The sequence below is a fragment of the Phyllobates terribilis genome, unplaced genomic scaffold, assembly GCF_046119375.1.
Source record: "Phyllobates terribilis strain yellow unplaced genomic scaffold, ASM4611937v1 Scaffold_4__5_contigs__length_816908805, whole genome shotgun sequence".
NCBI classification, from domain to species: Eukaryota; Metazoa; Chordata; class Amphibia; order Anura; family Dendrobatidae; genus Phyllobates; species Phyllobates terribilis.
The window spans coordinates 7,027,630-7,048,886 of NW_027362764.1; the positions used below are offsets into that span (position 1 = coordinate 7,027,630).

The following is a 21,257-nucleotide window of genomic DNA, read 5'->3' on the forward strand; positions in this document are numbered from 1 at the left end:
GTAGGTCCACTAGGGCCACTAGAGGCCAGTTACCCGCACGTTGGAGGATTTGAAGTGTATAAGTTGTTTTATTTATGGTTACCTGTTTTTCTTGTTACTTGTAAATAATTATGTGTTTCTAGTTATTTTTAGGAGTCCTTGGTGGATTTACCGGGAATCCTTGTACAATTGGTTGGAGCGTAACCTAGGAATGGACTAAAGACTGTTAAGGACTCGGGGCAGGACAGACCCCTACCTGGTTACGTCTCCCTGTTTTGGTGAAATGGACACCTTGCTTTTCTTCAAAACTGCACCCGGTTGCGGACACGCCGTAACCATCTTTATGTGTTTTTCTTATTGTATTATTATTGTTTATACCTTGTTATGTTTTTCTAAAAATATGTTTAGTCCCGGAGTACTAAATTTCACTAGGGGGGAATGTGGCACCCCAGGGGTCTGGTTTCCACAGTAACAGCAATGTTATGTCTGAGAGCAGGTGGGAGGTCTCTTGGTCAGGGATCCTGTGCATGCCACACCTCCTGCCCAGTCCTGGGAGGGGAAGAACTTCCCCTATATAAACCTAGGGCTGAGGCAGGGTTAGAGAGTAGAGAAGAAGTAGAGACAGAGAAGCAGATATAAGAAAAGAACATCAGGAGCTCTGTGGGAGCAGTGCTACAAGGAGTCAGGGGCTGGCAGCTGCAGAGCTCGCCCTGACTGAGAAGTTATCACCGGACCCGGAGTCCGAGGCTGTGGGGACTAACTCCTATCCAGCAGCAGAAACCGACCGGCAGGGGATTGCAGGTCCTCTGGCCCAGAAACCCGAAGGCACGGTCACACGCGTGGGACCAGCACCGCCGTCGTGGAGCGGAAGCTACTAGAAGGCCCCGAGTCACCGGCCATACGGGTGAGCACCACACGGTACACTCAGGGACGTGGGCTACTTATACCCGCCTCTAGCAAGGTAGCCGGAAGAGTATCGTTAGTTTGGGAGGCCTACAACTCCGCCTGGCCAGGGGAGATCCCATCTGCTCAAGGACTGACCAGGCCCCAATCGCTAGCCAGTACTCCGGGAGGGTCTATCTTTGTCACCAGTAAAGACCCTGAACTACACCGTACCGTCTCCGAGTGGTTCCTGCTACCCCCATCATCCACGTCGGCTGCCCTGAGGCCATACCCCTCCCGTTGGGGGTTATACTATCACGCTGCACAATCCTACCACCGGCCTCAGCGGTCTGCCCTGCAGCAGCATCTCCTTAGCTGTACTCAACGGGTGGCGTAGTCGTCCAACATCTACCGCTAATACAGCGCCACTTAGTCTGACTCCCTGGGCACGGACCGGATCACCGCCACGAGACTACAACCCTAAAGAGATCCGGCTCCGGGTAAGCTCCCGCGTGCGCAACGCAGCGCGACACAGGCCCAGGGGCGCGTCATATATATCGAGCAGATGTCGGCAGGTATCTACATCTGCATCTCTTCTATATCTTTCCTCCGTCTGCTCCGTATTCATCTACATGAGCCCCTGTTATCAGTGACTACCCCAGATCTCGACTATAACTCCCATCCTCTGCCAGTAACAATTCACATAATGGCGCTGACCCCGTCAGATTTATATTCACAGTTTGCAGAATCCTCGTTCCCGGAGGTCAAACAAGTCGTCTCTTTGATGGAGAATTTCAGGATTTTCTTCCCTGTAGATGATTCCTGAAAAAAAGTAGAGAAAGAAATTGTCAGAAACAGAGAAAGGGACATATCGCAACTAAAACTCACAATCCGACATTAATTGTTCAAAATGAAGAAATAAAAATCCCAAGTTCTAACATCCTTTCTGTCCTAATTCTTGATTTTTCAATATCTCTGCTTGCTGTCAAACAATAGGAGCCTTCAGTGTTGTCTCCGGTGGGTTATGATGATGGGTCCCGGTCGTGTGATGGACGCACACCTTGCATTTATCGCAGTAGATTCCTGTAAGGAGCCGGCAGCTGTGCGGCCATCACATCATTTACATAGATTCCCCTGGGTTGACAGCCAACGGAGATCTTGAAAATTGTGCTGAACTGATGTGGAAAGTATATTGGAAAAGTGCAGCTCTTTTCTTCAGATAAATAATGGCATGACTCTACTAAAAGTGAAATATTCCTGCCCCCCCCCCCCCCGATGATTGTCTGATCAGTGATCCCCACCCCCACATGAAGCCGCCTTGTTAACACTTACCTGCCCATCGGCGCCGTCTTCATCTTCAATCTTCAAGAGCTTAAATAGGAAATCCTGAGCCCAAAATATATTAGTAAAATGGACGATTTCTGCAAAGAGTTTGTGAGGGGGGACGGGGGCGGCCGCTATGGAGAAGACATGGCTGCAGAGGAGCAGACACTTCAAGGAACGGTCCATCCCTGGGGTCAGAAGCTCCAGGCTCCGGGTGCAGTGATGCCCCGGTATCACCCGGCTGATGTACGAGGACTCACAATCTCAAGTGTCCGCTCAGCAAACACTCGAGGCTCGGGCGCACATATTTCTGAGGACAGGGGCCGGTGATGGAACACGCCCTGTGGGATCTGAGGCTTCACAGTTCTTAGCATTTGTGATATTTTTGGATATTTTGGATCTTTTTTTGTAAAATAAAACTTTTTAAAAATCCAAATCCTTTCACTGTTGCAGTCCTTCTTATTTCAGTGTTTCGCTGTGTTCGATTAAAGGGGTTTTCCATGATTTTTTACTCCCCTTAGAGTTGCACATGTTGAAAGTAATAAACGGAGCTGATACTCACACTCCCGGGGTCCGGTGCTGCCCCTCCACAACTGACCTGGATGCAGCAATAATGTCACAGCTACAGCACACGTGACCGCTGCAGCCAGTCACTAAGCTCAGCAGCTCCACTGATAGAGACGGCACAGCCGTTGTGATGTCACCGCTGCAGCCAGGAAACAAATGATGTGATGGATATATATATATATTCTATATTATTTATCATTCTTCAGCTCGATCTGGAGCCATGGTGACTTGATGGATGAACGATCTGTAGGAAGATGGATCTTGTGCAGCCTAGAGAGGTCACCAGGGTCTTCTCCACTGTTACCCTGATTGTATCAAGCCATCGGGTTGCTGGTCTTCCTCTTCTCCTTGTTCCTTCCATTCTTCCCACCATGACGTCCTTCTCCAGTAATTCCTCCCTCTCTCTTCTACACTTATCCATCCTTCACTTCTTATATTATCGTTTTACCTCTACCAATACTTTCTTTTTGTCTTCCTTCCTTCTGCTATATGTTTTTCTTCCTTTCTTTTCTTTTTCTTCTTTCCTTCCTCTTGCTTTCTTTATTTCTCTTTTCGTCCATCCTTTCTCTCTCTTTTCATCCTTCCTCTCATTGTTCCTTTCTTTTTCTTTGCTCTTCCTTTCCTTTTGTCATTTATCTTTTCTCTGTTTTTCCTTCTTTTCTCCCTTTCACTTTTTGTCCTTCCTTTCTTTTCGTTCTTGTCTCTCCCACTCCTGCATTCATTCCCTTTCCCTTCCTTTCTTTATCCCTTTTCATCCTTTTTTCTCTTTTCTTTTCATCCTTTTTTCTCTCTTTTCTTTTCATCCTTTTTTCTCTCTTTTCTTTTCATCCTTTTTTCTCTCTTTTCATCCTTTTTTCTCTCTTTTCTTTTCATCCTTCTCTCGCTCACCATTCATTCTCCCTGCTGTCCTTTTTTTTCTTGCCCCATGACTTCCTCTTATGCTTCCCTCATTCCCATTCTTTCTTTCTTTCTTTCTTTCTTTCTTTCTTTCTTTCTTTCTTTCTTTCTTTCTTTCTTTCTTTCTTTCTTTCTTTCCTTCCTTCCTTCCTTCCTTCCTTCCTTCCATCCATCCCTTTTAGTCAGTTGGGAGACTGCAGTTTGCTGAGAGACCGAGAGATGGAGGAAAAGAGACAAAAGACAAAGATGACAATGACTGAAGGCTTTTCCTGTGTGAACGCTCATCTCACAGCCTTTAATGAATCTGATGCTTTACCAGCAGCTGTCTGGCATTGGCTGATGTGGTGCAGGACACAATCAGCCTAAGGCCACAGCCCCACTATCAGTATTTGGTCAGTATTCGGGCAGTGTTTCTTCTCAGGAGTGGGAGACAAAACCAGGAGTGGGTGATAAATGCAGAATTGGTGACTTGTTTCTATTCAACCTTTTCTCTGATTGTTCCTCACCTGGTTTTGGCTCCTGAGAAAAAATACTGACCGAATACTGACCGAATACTGACTGGATACTGATCAAATACTGATAGTGGGGCCGTGGCCTAATTCCCAAACTCTTTTGGCTGTTTGTTTTCTGCTCAGTAAACCTGATACATTTTATCTGCAATGATGATACATTGTAACAAGACCATAGAGCAATGTGTAAGCCCATCATCAGCTGCTCTGGCAGAGGGACACAGGGTTGGTTTTCATTCAGAAACTTTATTTACTTTCACCATCAAAAGACAAAACTCCAATTATTCCAAGCATAAAATACAATGATTAAGCATCAGAGGGAAGACACCAAGCTGCTGCTCTCATCCTGCCGTGGAGATCGGTGGCGGTCAGTACACATTATTACATTATGGGGTTTCTCCGCTCGGACTTCGGTGACTTCGGACGACGTCTGGACGACATTATTGACCTGAGACGTTTGTGTTCCTGTTTGGATTGAACATGTCAAAGATGCAGGCGACACAGGAGGACACGGCGTGGCTGCCCACCACGCTCTGCTTATCGATCTGACGGAAGTTGGTCTCCACTTTCTTTTTGCCGCTTTTTAAAAGCTTTAGAAAGTGATGAGTCTTTGTGCTTGACTCGTTTTCTCCACTCGGCAAAGCTGCAACCTGTGAAGGACACGAGATTGTGACATCTTGTGTATAGTGTGTGTGGTTATTGATGGAGGAAAAAGTAAGTCCGGCCTGAGATAATAAGTCAGAGGTCTGAGATAATAGGTCAGTGATATGAGATAATAAGTCAGGGATCTGAGATAATAGGTCAGTGATATGAGATAATAAGTCAGGGATCTGAGATCATAGGACAGAGGTCTGAGATAATAAGTCAGAGGTCTGAGATAATAGGTCAGTGATATGAGATAATAAGTCAGGGATCTGAGATAATAAGTCAGAGGTCTGAGATAATATGTCAGGGATCTGAGATAATAGGTCAGTGACCTGAGATAATAAGTCAGGGATCTGAGATCATAGGACAGAGGTCTGAGATAATAAGTCAGAGGTCTGAGATAATAGGTCAGTGATATGAGATAATAAGTCAGAGGTCTGAGATAATATGTCAGGGATCTGAGATAATAGGTCAGTGACCTGAGATAATAAGTCAGGGATCTGAGATCATAGGACAGAGGTCTGAGATAATAGGTCAGTGACCTGAGATAATAAGTCAGGGATCTGAGATAATAGGTCAGTCATCTGAGATAAGAGGTCAGTGGTCTGAGATAAAAAGTCAGAGGTCTGAGATAAGTCAGAGGTCTGAGATAATAAGTCAGAGGTCTGAGATAAGTCAGAGGTCTGAGATAATAAGTCAGAGGTCTGAGATAATAGGTCAGTGATCTGAGATAAATAAGTCATGGATCTGAGATAAATAGGTCAGTGATCAGAGATAATAGGTCAGAGATATGAGATAATAAGTCAGACGTCTGAGATAAAAGGTCAGTAATCTGAGATAATAGGTCAGGGATCTGAGATAATAAGTCAGAGGACTGAGATAATAAGTCAGTGATCTGAGATAATAAGTCAGAGTTCTGAGATAAGTCAGTGATCTGAGATAAGTCAGTGATCTGAGATAATAGGTCAGTGACCTGAGATAATAGGTCAGTGACCTGAGATAATAGGTCAGTGATCAGAGATAATAAATCAGAGTTCTGAGACAATAAGCCAGAGGTCTGTGATAATTAAACAGAGGTTAGAGATAGTAAGTCAGTGATGTGAGATAATAGGTCAGAGATCTAAGATAATAAGTCAGAGGTCTGAGATAAAAGGTCATTGATCTGAGATAATAGGTCAGAGTTCTGAGATAATAAGTCAGTGATCTGAGATAATAAGCCAGAGGTCTGAGATAATAAATTAGGTTAGGGATAATAAGTCAGAGGTCTGAGATAATAAATCAGAGTACAGAGATAGTAAGTCAGGGATCTGAGATAATAAGTGAGAGGTCTGAGATAATAAGTCAGTGATGTGAGATAATAAGTCAGAGGTCTGAGATAATAGATCAGAGTTCTGAGACAATAAGCCAGAGGTCTGTGATAATTAAACAGAGGTTAGAGATAGTAAGTCAGTGATCTGAGATAATAGGTCAGAGTTCTAAGATAATAAGTCAGAGGTCTGAGATAAAAGGTCATTGATCTGAGATAATAGGTCAGAGTTCTGAGATAATAAGTCAGAGGTCTGAGAAACTAATTCAGTGATCTGAGATAATAGGTCTGTGATCTGAGATAATAAGTCAGAGTTCTGAGATAATAACTCAGTGATCTGAGATAATAAGCCAGAGGTCTGAGATAATAAATTAGGTTAGGGATAGTAAGTCAGAGGTTTGAGATAATAGGTCAGTAATCTGAGATAATAAGTCAGAGGTTTGAGATAATAAATCAGAGTACAGAGATAGTAAGTCAGGGATCTGAGATAATAAGTGAGAGGTCTGAGATAATAAGTCAATGATGTGAGATAATAAGTCACAGGTCTGAGATAATAAATCAGAAGTCTGAGAATAGGTCAGGGATCTGAGATAATAATTCAGAGGTCTGAGATAATAGGTCAGTGATCTAAGATAAGTCAGATGTCTGAGATAGTAAATCAGGGATCTGAGATAATAAGTCATTGATCTGAGTTCAGAAGTCTAAGATAGTAAGTGAGAGGTCTGAGATAGTAAGTCGGTGATATCATCTCAGACTTCTGACTTAACATCTCAGACCCGTCTGGCTCAGCACAATAATGCGCTGCCGAGAACGATGATATTTAAGCGGGATAAAAAATCATTTTACTTGATGAAGAAACGTTTTGTTAATGTATCGGGTGATCGGCAGCCGATTATTGGCCAGAAAGGGGTTTTTTTGTATTAGGAAATCCTCCAGTTCACTTGATAGAATCACAGCTGAGCTCGTCCACTGCAGTCACCGCAGCCGGATTCCTGCTGCACGCTGACTATTGCTATCGACACTACGGATCACTATTGATCTTCATCTCAGCTGATCACTATTGATCCTCTTCATCTCAGCTGATCACTATTGATCCGCTTCATCTCAGCTGATCACTATTGATCCGCTTCATCTCAGCTGATCACTATTGATCCACTTCATCTCAGCTGATCGCTATTGATCCGCTTCATCTCAGCTGATCACTATTGATCCACTTCATCTCAGCTGATCGCTATTGATCCGCTTCATCTCAGCTGATCACTATTGATCCGCTTCATCTCAGCCGATCACTATTAATCCGCTTCATCTCAGCTGATCACCATTGATATTCCCCTTCGCTAACCTCTATTAACCACTTCATTCACCTTTGTTGATCACTATCGCCCTCCTCCACCACAAGGAATCACTTTTGACGCCTACATCCCAACTTACCTTCTTGGCCTTAGTTGATCAGTATTGATCCTCTCCACCCCAATTTCTCACTATTGATCTCCTCCACCTTATATGATTACTATACTCCTCCACCCAGCTGAAGAGCATTGATCTTTGCTTGAGGTGGTCACTATTGATCTCCCCTGCCTAAAATTATCACTATTGCTCTCCATCATCAACTGATCACTTTCACTTCAGCTGATCATTATTGATACCCTCCACCTCAGCTGATCACTGTTGATCCTCTTCATCTCAGCTGATCGCTATTGATCCTCTTGATCTCAGCTGATCACTATTGATCTCTTTTAACTTCAGCTGATCACTATTGATCCTCTTCATCTCAGCTCATAATTATTGATCCCCTCCACCTCAGCTGATCGCTATCGATCCCCTCCACCTCAGTTATTCATGACTTGGCAATACTCAGGAGACCTCGGAGGGCAGGACACTTACCGAGACGTCCATGTTCTGGCAGGTGACGTCTGGACGCTTTCCGCTTTGCCCGGACAGTGACGTTGTGCAAATTTTCACAACCTGCAAAACAAAATGTCAAAATTGGTGCTAACTGCTATGAGAAAATAGCAGGTATCACCGGAGCCCCATCTGCAGCCCCCCACCTACCCCGTCTTCCTTGAAGGGACAATCTTCTCCTTTTTTGGCTGATTTCGAGCAAATCGTCTCCTTGATGGTAAACGCCATATTCTCGCTGTCACGTGACTCATCCTAAACAAAGACGGAATGTGTTAATATCTTACAATCATCATGTTTAACCCTTTACTGGCCGGTCAGAGGAGCAGACGGGTATATGAGGTATTTTGGGTCTAGGCGGTCTGCGCTCCTCCATATAACCGGACGATTTCACCTCTATCCCCGATTCCTCATGGAAATGTCAGACCTTTCTCCTGAACTTAAGTTTCTGGAAGAATTTCCCAGAATTGAGACACTAAAGTCACCGTACACATTAGATGGCTGCCGGACAAACGATGCTTCAGCCCTAATCTCAGCCGACTCACAAGCACTGGAGCGATCGCTCGGCCAAATTCCTGTGTTCTCTATGGGAAAGAGATGATATTACATTGATGGCTGGATGGTGAGAGATCAGGAGTCCGTGGCCGGATCATCACCCCCAGGACTCCTCCTTATTAATGGATATTGGATGGATATTGGGGGTCATTGGCTGCAGAATAAATTTGGAGCCAATCAGATGCCTCCTGATGGTATCACATGATGGAGAAGAATCCAGTCTGTCTGGGATCACATGGACAGACCTAAGGATCTGCACAAGCCTCACACATAGAAGATCTGGGGGACAGTGCTCCAAGATGTTGGGAACAACCTCCTGCCGAGTTCCTCCATAACCTATGTACAAGTGACGAGAAGAAGTGATGGAGGTGACGGGCGGTCACCAGATACTGATGATTGAGGCGATGGGCAGTCACCAGATACTGATGATGGAGGGGACGGGCAGTCACCAGATACTGATGATGGAGGTGAAGGGCGGTCCCCAGATACTGATGATGGAGGCGACAGGCGGTCACCAGATACTGATGATGGAGGCGACAGGCGGTCACCAGATACTGATAATGGAGGTGAAGGGCGGTCCCCAGATACTGATGATTGAGGCGACAGGCGGTCACCAGATGCTGATGATGGAGGAGACGGGCGGTCACCAGATACTGATGATGGAGGAGATGGGCGGTCACCAGATACTGATGATGGAGGCGACAGACGGTCACCAGATACTGATGATGGAGGCGACCGGTACACTCTAAATCCCAATATAGAGAGTGTAGCGCCGGCGTCCCTGCCCTCTGCTAGGCAGGGACGCTGTTCCCCTCACCTCTCTGCTCCGTGCCCGGCGTCCTCCTCCCGCTCTGCTGGCAGCGCGCGCTCCTTCCCGGCCACTGTGCTTAGGGCGCGCGCGCGCGCTCTCCCTCCCTCTTAAAGGGGCCGCGCGCGCCGTCCTAAGGAGTCCCCGGCCAATGGCCGGAGGACTTCACCATATATAAGGCACCTCCCCCAAAATGGAGGTGCCCGAGCAATGTTGTTGCACTGTTCACTACTCTGCTTCAGCCCTCAGGTCCCGTTGCCAGTTACCTGCCAGTTACCTGCCAGTTACCTGCCAGATTCCTGCCTGATTATCTGCTACCTGCCTGCTAGTCTGAGGTCCGACGGTCTGCCTTACTTCTCCTGTCAGTCTGTCTAAGGACCAGCCTGCCCGCTCACCTGGGAGCGCACATCAGCCACCTGCCTGCTTGCCCGAGGTCCGACGGTCTGCCTTCCAACTCCTGTCAGTCTGTCTATGGACCAGCTTGCCCGCTCACCTGGGAGCACACACCTGCTACCTGCCTGCTAGCCTACCTGGAGGCTCCGCCGTCACGTGCTGTGACCACCTGCCTGTCCAGTGACTCCTGCTCGCTCACCTGGGAGCGCTCATCAGCTGCCTGTCTACTAGCCTACCTGGAGGCTCTGCCGTCACGTGCTGTGACCACCCGCCTGTCCAGAGACTTCTGCCCGCTCACCTGGGAGCGCTCATCTGCCGCCTGTCTGTTGGTCTTCCTGGAGGCTCCGCCGTCACATGCTGTGACCACCCATTCATCCAGAGACTCTCGCCTGCTCACCTGGGAGCTCACGTCTATCATCAGCCGCCACAGGTCGTACCAACCCTTTACCCAGAGACTGCCCCGGTCACTTGCCGTGACCATCTGCCCGTTCATCCAGAGACTGCCCCGGTCACTTGCCGTGACCTCCAGCCCGTTCACTCAGAGACTGCCCCGGTCACCTGCTGTGACCATCAGCCCATTCATCCAGAGACTGCCCCGGTCACTTGCCGTGACCTCCAACCCGTTCACTCAGAGACTGTCCCGGTCACCTGCTGTGACCTCCTGCCCGTCTTCCCTGGTCGCCACCCGCTCCCTTACAAGGACTGCCCCCTTGTATAGTAGCTCAGAGGTTCCGCCTCCCAGACCCGTTACAGTTTGCTCGGGCCATGGAACCCGGTGGCACCCAAGCTCCCTCGCTCTCGGACCTGTGTCATGAACTGTCCCGTCAAAGGTCCCAACAGGAGTCCATCCTGGGTCACCTGCGGAATGTCAATACTCGCCTGGACACTCTGACTGCTCCACCAGCAACCTCCGCCAGTGCCATGTCTCGCAGTCCGGCAGCTCCGCTGTCCGCTAATACCATGGTATCCTACCCCGGACCCCGGCTTTCTGCACCTCCTCGCTTCGGAGGCGACTCCGCCCAGGCTCGGGGCTTCATAAATCAGTGCACCCTGCATTTTGAACTATTGTCCTACCAATTTAACTCCGACCGGGCCAAAATTGCATTCATCATGTCCCATCTCACCGGGGAGGCCCTGGCCTGGCTAAATCCTCTATGGGAGAGAGGAGACCCCCTGGTGTCCAACTTGCCTGCTTTTCTCACGGCTTTCCGGAAAGTCTTCGACGAACCCGGACGGAAGACCTCATCCGCATCATCACTGCTACGCCTCCGTCAGGGAAGTCTCACCGTGGGCCAATATGCCATACGGTTCCGTACCCTTGCCTCGGAGCTGGCCTGGGATAACGACGCTCTGGTATCCGTCTTCTGGGAGGGTCTGTCCGGCCGTATTAAAGATGAACTTGCCGGTCGGGACATTCCTACCACTCTCGATGACCTAATAACTCTTGCCACCCGGATTGACCTACGGTTCCAGGAGCGTGCCAAAGAGGTCACCCGTGAGAGAAGGTTACCACGTCTAGCTCCTACTTTTCAGAAACCCGTCACTCCCTCCGTCTCTACCCAGGTACACTCTCCTGAGCCTATGCAGGTCGACCAGACCAAGATGGTCAAAACCCGTCAGGACTTACGCCGTGCCGAGGGTAGCTGCTTCTACTGTGGCAGTAAGGAGCACCGGATCCGTGCCTGCCCGGAGAGGTCGGGAAACGCCTGTGTCTAGGTTCGCTCAGAGAGGTCGACCTAGACAAGAATAAATCCTCTCCATCTCTGCTGTTGTCAGTCTCAATCGTCTGCGGGGAGAACCGTTATTTCGAACTAGCCCAACGTGACTCTGGAGCAGCCGGAAATCTTATTTCACAGTCCCTGGTAGAGAAATACCGCATCCCCACCAAACCTCTGGCTGTACCCTTGTCTGTTGCTGCCGTGGATGGGGGTCTCTTACCACGCCCCATCCAACTCATCACCGAATCCATTACTCTGCAGGTGGGAATGCTGCATTCTGAGAGTATCTCCTTTCATGTTCTGCCTGGACTCTCTCACGCCCTCTTGCTAGGCCTACCTTGGCTCCAGAGACATGCACCCGTGCTTGACTGGCAGATCGGAGAAGTCCTTCGCTGGGGACAGGACTGCCATAAGACCTGTCTGGTTCCCGTCCATCCCGTCCGTCCTTCTCCTACCCCAGCTAATCTACCCGGACTTCCGATTCCTTATTGGTCTTATGCTGATGTCTTTAATAAAAAGGAAGCAGAGACACTACCCCCTCATAGACCATACGACTGCCCTATCGACCTGTTACCTGGTACTACTCCTCCCCGTGGGCGTATTTATCCTTTATCCGCTGCTGAGACCCGGTCGATGTCCGAATATATTGAGGAGAATCTGGCCAGGGGATTCATCCGGAAATCTACCTCCCCGGCGGGAGCAGGCTTCTTTTTCGTCAAAAAGGACGGCTCTCTCCGTCCCTGTATAGACTATAGAGGCCTTAACCAGATCATGGTGAAGAATAAGTACCCCCTTCCGCTCATTCCGGAGTTATTTGATCGTCTGAGGGGGGCTAGAATCTTCACCAAACTGGACCTCCGTGGGGCGTACAACCTGGTTCGTATCCGTCAGGGGGATGAATGGAAGACGGCATTCAACACCCGGGACGGTCACTATGAATATCTGGTAATGCCCTTTGGTCTCTGTAACGCTCCTGCCGTCTTTCAAGAGTTGGTCAACGACATCTTCCGGGACCTTCTCTACTCCTGCGTAGTGGTGTACCTGGACGACATCTTGGTCTTCTCTCCGGATCTCCAGACTCACCGGAGGGACGTTCGTCAGGTCCTGCTCAGGCTCAGGCAGAATCACCTGTTCGCTAAATACGAGAAGTGCCTCTTTGAGCAGACCTCGCTTCCGTTTTTGGGCTACATTATTTCTCAGACCGGCCTACGAATGGATCCAGAGAAACTGTCTGCCATCGAGAAATGGCCTCGACCGGAGGGGTTGAAGGCCATTCAGCGATTCCTGGGCTTCGCCAACTACTACCGCCTCTTCATACCACACTTCTCTTCCCGGACTGCCCCAATTTCCACGCTCACCCGTAAGGGTACTAATCCCAAAGAGTGGCCGCCCGAAGCAGAGGAGGCCTTTCTTTCCCTAAAACAGGCCTTCTCTTCCGCCCCGGTGCTGCATCGCCCGGACGGCAACAAGCAGTTCTTCCTGGAAGTTGACGCCTCCTCCTCTGGAGCCGGAGCGGTACTTACTCAAAAATCATCTTCCGGGAGAATGGTAACTTGTGGCTTCTTCTCCAAACTCTTCTCCTCTTCTGAGCGCAACTATTCCATAGGAGACCGAGAGTTATTGGCCATCAAGCTGGCATTGGAGGAGTGGCGTTACCTACTCGAGGGGGCTCTCCACCCGGTAATAATTTACACTGACCACAAGAACTTGGCTTACCTCCAGCATGCCCAGAGACTTAACCCGCGCCAAGCCCGGTGGTCCTTGTTTTTTGCTCGCTTTGATTTTGTTCTTCATTTTCGCCCGGCTGACAAAAACGTCAAAGCAGATGCCTTGTCCCGATCCTTTCTGGTGTCCGATCTCGAGGAAGAACCTAAACATATCATCGATCCCGCCAGAGTAATGCAGGTGGCTCCCGTGAGTCTAAATCGTCTCCCTCCCGGTAAGACGTTTGTATCAGTACCTGATCGGGAGAAGATCCTACACTGGGGTCACTCGTCTAAACTAGCTGGCCACGCCGGTCAGAAAAAGACCCTCCAGCTTATTGCCCGGCACTACTGGTGGCCTACCCTGCACAAGGACGTAATAGACTTTGTTTCTGCCTGTGTGTCCTGCGCCCGCAACAAAGTCCCGAGACACCTGCCAGCCGGTCGCCTTCTTCCGCTTCCTGTGCCTGCTGCCCCCTGGCAGCATATTGCTATGGACTTCATAACTGATCTCCCCGTCTCTGCCGGTTGTACGGTCATTTGGGTGGTCGCTGACCGCTTTTCCAAGATGGCTCACTTTATTCCCCTGCCAGGCCTCCCGTCTGCACCCGAGCTGGCTAAAGACTTTATCCGCCACATCTTCCGTCTTCATGGCCTGCCCCTCCACATCGTGTCGGATCGTGGGGTACAGTTCACCTCACGTTTCTGGAGAGCCACTTGTAAACTGCTAGACGTCACCCTGGACTTCTCTTCCGCTTACCACCCACAGTCCAATGGTCAAGTGGAGCGGATCAATCAGAACCTGACCAGTTACCTCCGGCACTTCGTTAATGCCCACCATTCAGACTGGGTGGATCTCCTACCTTGGGCCGAGTTCTCCTATAACAATCACGAGAGCGAATCCTCCTCCAAATCCCCGTTTTTTGTAGTCTTCGGTCAGCATCCTCGGATTCCTTTTCCTGTCTCCACCTTTGTGGACAACCCGGCTGCGGAATCTCTCGTTAGCAAATTTTCCTCCATTTGGGAGAGTACCCGATCCGCACTCCTTCAGTCGTCCGAACGGATGAAAAGACACGCTGACAAAAAACGCCTGGATCCTCCACAATTTCGTCCTGGAGATAAAGTCTGGCTCTCATCTAAATATGTCCGACTCAAGATACCTTCTTACAAGTTAGGGCCTCGGTTCATCGGTCCTCTGGAGGTCATCAGTCAGATCAACCCGGTGGCCTATAAATTGAAACTCCCGGCCAACTTACGGATCCCTAACTCCTTCCATGTATCTCTCCTCAAACCTGTGGTACTTAACTCTTTTTCCAAGTCTACAGGTACGCCTCCTGCTCCGGTTTCTGCTGAGGACGAGTTTGAGGTAGAGAACATTCTGGCCACCAAAAGGGTAAGAGGAAAGACCTTTTTTCTAGTAGATTGGAAGGGGTTTGGTCCTGAGGAGAGAACGTGGGAGCCCCGGGAGAACATCCATGCCCCTCTTATCCTAGCTAAATTTCTGTCTGGCCTAAAAAAGGGGGGGCCTAAAGGGGGGGGGGGTACTGTAGCGCCGGCGTCCCTGCCCTCTGCTAGGCAGGGACGCTGTTCCCCTCACCTCTCTGCTCCGTGCCCGGCGTCCTCCTCCCGCTCTGCTGGCAGCGCGCGCTCCTTCCCGGCCACTGTGCTTAGGGCGCGCGCGCGCGCTCTCCCTCCCTCTTAAAGGGGCCGCGCGCGCCGTCCTAAGGAGTCCCCGGCCAATGGCCGGAGGACTTCACCATATATAAGGCACCTCCCCCAAAATGGAGGTGCCCGAGCAATGTTGTTGCACTGTTCACTACTCTGCTTCAGCCCTCAGGTCCCGTTGCCAGTTACCTGCCAGTTACCTGCCAGATTCCTGCCTGATTATCTGCTACCTGCCTGCTAGTCTGAGGTCCGACGGTCTGCCTTACTTCTCCTGTCAGTCTGTCTAAGGACCAGCCTGCCCGCTCACCTGGGAGCGCACATCAGCCACCTGCCTGCTTGCCCGAGGTCCGACGGTCTGCCTTCCAACTCCTGTCAGTCTGTCTATGGACCAGCTTGCCCGCTCACCTGGGAGCACACACCTGCTACCTGCCTGCTAGTCTACCTGGAGGCTCCGCCGTCACGTGCTGTGACCACCTGCCTGTCCAGTGACTCCTGCTCGCTCACCTGGGAGCGCTCATCTGCTGCCTGTCTGCTAGCCTACCTGGAGGCTCTGCCGTCACGTGCTGTGACCACCCGCCTGTCCAGAGACTTCTGCCCGCTCACCTGGGAGCGCTCATCTGCCGCCTGTCTGTTGGTCTTCCTGGAGGCTCCGCCGTCACATGCTGTGACCACCCGTTCATCCAGAGACTCTCGCCTGCTCACCTGGGAGCTCACGTCTATCATCAGCCGCCACAGGTCGTACCAACCCTTTACCCAGAGACTGCCCCGGTCACTTGCCGTGACCATCTGCCCGTTCATCCAGAGACTGCCCCGGTCACTTGCCGTGACCTCCAGCCCGTTCACTCAGAGACTGTCCCGGTCACCTGCTGTGACCATCAGCCCGTTCATCCAGAGACTGTCCCGGTCACTTGCCGTGACCTCCAACCCGTTCACTCAGAGACTGTCCCGGTCACCTGCTGTGACCTCCTGCCCGTCTTCCCTGGTCGCCACCCGCTCCCTTACAAGGACTGCCCCCTTGTATAGTAGCTCAGAGGTTCCGCCTCCCAGACCCGTTACAGAGAGGAAGGAAGTATTTTATATGTATAGATATCATATTATATATGTACATAGTATACACATAGTTATACATATTGTGGGGCTTCTACTCACTTGGGTGCGTCGGGAGGCAAACAGAAAGTGTTTTTATTTAAAAAACAAAGCAAAAGGAAAACAAACAGCCTTTAGTTCAGGCAAAACAAAGTAAAGAGTCCTTTAGTCAAAGTCTCTGGTTAGCCAGTCCTGTGGGCACACTGGCTGGATAGCATCTAGTTCACTGGCTCTGTCTGGAGACAACATCACACAGGAGGCCTTCTCCCTCCAAACACACAGACCATGTGCCAAACAATGGCCTCCATTATAACCTGTTAGCCACACCCAGAGGTGAGGTATGTGGGTAGCTAGACCTGCCCATCTCTCCAATTACCGGTAACCCGGCCCCAGGTGCACCACACCATCCTCTTAGTGCTTATGTGCACTAGAGCAACTCTCTGGGTTACATCACAGAGGACAGCCATCTCTGTGATACATACCTCCCATCGACTACGCGACCATTAGCCACCTTACAATATACATACCTGGAGTATCCCAAACCGAAATCCTGCAGTGCCCACATCCTTATTATATGCATCTAAGGCCTCGTCCTGTGGTCGCTTCTGCGGGGGGCTGCTATGGGGAAGGGGGGCAGAATACATCATGGCTGCCAGCTGCAGTATGAGACTCAGCTGCAGGCAGCTCTCCATGCTCCTCTGATATATTCTCGAAGCTCAATGTTGATAGGGTGATTTTCCCTGGACCTTCAGGAGGGAAATACATGGCATTATCTGGTGCCTTGTATTTCCCTGGTATTGAAGGGGTTAAATGGCAGGAAAAGGTTTTTCCCACTGTTTTTTTATGGGTCACGTCCACAGGGTGAGGGGGTTAAATGATTGGTGAGTGGGTCCGGACACTCAGGGGTCAGTTGTAGGGTAGATAGAAGTTTCTGCCCTGGTGACCGCCCCTGATTGGCCTGGGCTGTGGTTACCGGGGGGAGTGCAGGGTGATATAAGTGGGCAGCTCCGGGGGGTGTGTGTCTGTTCTCCGGCACTGTCATACCTTGGAGGTGCAGGATCTTTGGACATGGAAGCCCTCCTGGACGAGCTGCGGGTGAAGATGGGAGAAGAGGGAGAGCGGGCGGTGATCCAGCGGTGCCTTTCCTAAGCAAGCGGTGATGTTGCTGTGCCGGCGGTCGGAACGCAAGTGAGTGGGGACCAGGAGGTGAGCGGGGACGTCACGGATGATGCGACGCCTGGTGAGGGAGCGTCATCAGGACCCGCCGGTGTGCGCGCTGGAGAGCACATGAAGAAGAGGAGGATTGCCTTCTCACCACCGCAGGGCACCGGGACCAGACGGTTGGACAGGAGGTGGAAGCAGAGGGCACCAGGAGCAGGTGCAGGGAGTCTGCGGGCTGGCCAGGGCTCGGTTGGCCTCTGGCTGCCTAAAGCCGTTGATGGTCCCGGGTCAGGCAGCGTGCAGGCTGGAGGTGCTGGCGGTCACAGCGGCAGGATCCAGCACAGCACAACGGGTGGTCAGTACGACACTGCTCACCCCCAACTCCCCACTACCTTGTCTCAGCTAGCTACTTTATTGGGGTCGCTGAGGGGTATGCTTCCCTGTTGGTCTGACATGTCAGCCTCAGTGAGCCGGTCTTCTCAGCATCAGGATGCTGCTGAAGTATGGAGGCATTTGGATGAGGGTCTGGACTGGCCGGTGGGGGGGGGGGGCATGACTCGGTAGGGACACCCATAGTGTCAGGAGTCAAGGGGGTGGGGGAGGCATGTTATAAAGAGGCACTAACGTTGCGCAGTTTTGCCGTTAGGTTACCATTTGCCTATGTCTATTAAAGAGAGAATATGGCGCGGTGAGTTTATAGATGTATTGTCATTACCACCGGCGTCTAAAGAAGTGTTAGCACGTATAGAGAGGGAGGATGAGGAAGGTAGGAGGAGACCTATTGCGAGGTCTTTTAATAATTGGTTGCAGGCGTTTTGTATATTGGTTGCAGGCGTTTTGTATATACGCTAGTATAATGGGGGAAGCAGATGTTCAGGCTTATTCCAGCATGTAGATTTTGTCCTGGAAACATATAAAAATTTTAGCGGATTAAGCTGGTTCTTCTATGACGAGAATTTCAAGCAGAAATTATCTGTGTACCCGTCCTTAAAATGGGGGGGTTAAAGATGTGGGGTTGTGGTTAAATTTAATGACACCTACTAAGGTTAATAATTTTCAGAAACCACAAACCCATGGGCTGAGTTCGGACACGCGGAGCGCTTATCTGCTGAGGAAAGGGACGTGTTTTGCATTTAATGAAAGTCAGTGTAAATGGCCTAACACCTGCAGATATAGGCACCAGTGCTCCTTTTGTGGAGGGGCGCACCCGATGGCGAGATGCTTTAAAAAAGCCAGCCCCCCACAAGGGAGTACCTTGACGCCGGTAAAGGCGGAGAGCATGCGGGTATGATTAAATCAGTACCCAAATCACAAGATAGCCAGGCTGCTAACTGACGGGTTTACAGATGGATTTGGTATACCGTCTTTTGGCGGGACTGGTTGTCAATTGGGTAAATAATTAAAAGTCTATAGCTTTACACCCGGAGGTGGTGAAGGTGAAAATTGTCAAGGAGATTGCGGCAGGTAGAGTGGCGGGACCATTTGATGTTCCACCTTTTGCCAAATTTCGTCTATCACTACTTGGGGTTGTGCCCAAGAAAGAAGCTAATGCTTTTAGACTTATCCATCACTTGTCTTTTCCTTATGGTGCATCCCTTAATGACAGTATTGATGAGAATCTAAAGACAGTGTGTTATACTTCATTTGATACGGCGGTGGAGATAGTAAAGGGGTTTGATGGCTAAGGCTGATGTGGAAGCTGCGTTCAGATTATCACCTATTCATCCAGATAGTTATAACCCTTTAGGTTTCCAGTTTGACGGGTCATTTTATGTGGATGAATGTCTTCCGATGGGTTGTGCGTTGTCATGTTGATATTTTGAGGCTTTTTCTACTTTTATAGAATGGGTTGTTGCCATACAGTGTCCTAAAGGTGGCGTGGTCCATTATTTAGAGGATTTCTTGTTTGTAGGGCCTAAGGAGAGTGAGGTGTGTTTGGAATTGTTGATGACATTTGAGAATATTCGTCATGATTTTGGGGATACCTCTAGCAGCTGAAAAGACAGTTTAGCCAATTTGTTGTATGGAGTTTTTAGGAATTGTCATTGATTCGTTGAGAGGTGAGCTCTAGGGTTGAGCGAGTATGTTCTGTCCGAGTATTCTCGGCCGAGCTCCGAGTATTTATAGCTGCTCGGTGATATGGTTGAATCACTCCCGTGTGCATGATTTGCAACTGTTTGGCAGCTTTACTACATGTGAGGAATGTGTAAGAAATAGACATTCCTCACATGTAATAAAGCTGTCAAACAGTTGCAAATCATGCACATGGGAGCGATTTAACCTCATCACCGAGCAGCTGTAACTACTCGGAGCTCGGCCCGAGCATACTCAGCGAAAGGGTTAACAGAACATACTCGCTCAACACTAGTTGGCAGCATATGTGGGTAGCTCAGAAGGTGACAAAAAATAGGGTGTTATTGGAGCTTTTTCCATTGGTGGTCACCAACGTGGGGACAGAGTTTGGCTAACAGAAGTATTTTGGTACAGTCGGATAGCAAAGGGTTAGTTTTCGCTATTAATTGTGTTTCCTCTAAATGCTCTATGGTGGTGAAGTGGTCGCGTCATTTAGTCCTTATTTGCCTCAATATTTGGTTGAAGGCGGTGCCTGTTGAAGGGAAAGTGAAGTTAATTGCCAATGCGCTTTCTCATTTGCAGTTCAGCAAGTTTTTCGAGCTGGTGCCAGAGGCCAGAGCAACGGGAGAAAAGTGTCCGGATTACTTATGGGGCTTAATATGGTCCTAATTATGGAATTGTTGGAGCGTTCGGTCGCAGCGTCAACATGGTAAGGTTATTTAGCGGCGTGGGAAGTGTGGGTTTCATTTTGTAGCAGTAAAGGTTGGGATAAGTTTAGGAGTTCTAAAAATGAGGGCTTTGTCTTTTTGCATGTCGATCTGTGAGAATGGTGTGGCATACAGTGAAGCAGTTGGCAGGTGTTTCATTTTTTCTGAAAATAGCAGGTAAATGTCCTTTGAATAGTTATTTTATAGTAAAACGGGTATAGAAAGGATCACTGTGTAAGAGATGGCAGGTGTCCTATCACTCCAGTTATACAAATTGACTTATGTAAAGCGGCTGAGTCCTTGGAGCGGGTAAGAGAGTATTGGATGGGTGTGAGAGGGCAAAAATGGGATTGACTACTGGAACAAATACTGGTCATGGGTGATACCTTTCCAGCCCCGGATGTTATAAGTCTGCATCTGGGGGGTAATGACATCGGAAAATTAGGAACTGTGGACCTGTTATTTATGATGAAAAAAAGTTTACAGAAGATCGCCAGTTTATTTTCAGGAGTGAAGATCATCTTTTCTGAGATTATCCCAAGATTGGTGTGGTCGGAGTCGAAAGGAACTGCGCTTTTGTAACAAGATTAGAAAAAAGGCTGAATAGATATATGTGTAATTTTTTTGCCATCTTTAGGTGGTTTTGCATTTCGACACATTGATTTAGAGGGTGGTGTCCGCGTCCTGTTTCGGAATGATTTGGTTCATTTATCGGATATCGGTAATGATATCTTTAATTTAAATTTGCAAGCAATGGTGGAAATAGCCCTTGGTGTGGCCGTGCTTGTCTGGTTAGGCAAGATGGCCGGTTGGGGGTTAGTCGTCCAGGGATCTGGATGGACAGGTAATTTTGGTTAACGGGCTTGAGCCTTATGGCTAAGCTGCGGATTGGTAAAGGTTTGAATTTGTTTTAATAAAGTTGAATATTTGTTTGTTTACAATGACATTTTATGTGTTTTAAATATATAAATAAAGGCCGGGGCCAATTGTTTTTTCCATCTAGTAGTTTGTTTTTTGTGCGCTGTTTAGATAAAGGTTGGAGTAATGTACACTGTGTTCCAAATTATTATGCAAATAATATTTTCTCAGATTTTCCCAAATTCCCTATATGAATTGCAGTCATTGTAATTTTCCAGTCTAATAACTATTAGAGGACAATTGAAAGGTTTTTGTATAAACTGCCGATGATAACAGGATATTTAAAAAAATAAAAAACTCAAACTGCACTCAAAATGCAGGTTCCAAATTATTATGCACAGCAGAGTTTTCAACCTTTTCATTTTAATAAAGAACAAAAAAATGGTCATTTGTGAAATTATAAGCATTAGCAGGTTATTACAAACTGAAATCAAACAGTTTTCAACTCAAAACTTTATTCTAG

The 21,257-nt window shown here is 48.9% G+C and overlaps 1 pseudogene; it reads right to left on the reverse strand.

The window, feature by feature from the left end:
• Positions 1–4,383: 4,383 nt before the first annotated feature.
• LOC141264144 (uncharacterized) overlaps positions 4,384–21,257 on the reverse strand; it is an 81,168-nt pseudogene continuing 64,294 nt past the window's right edge.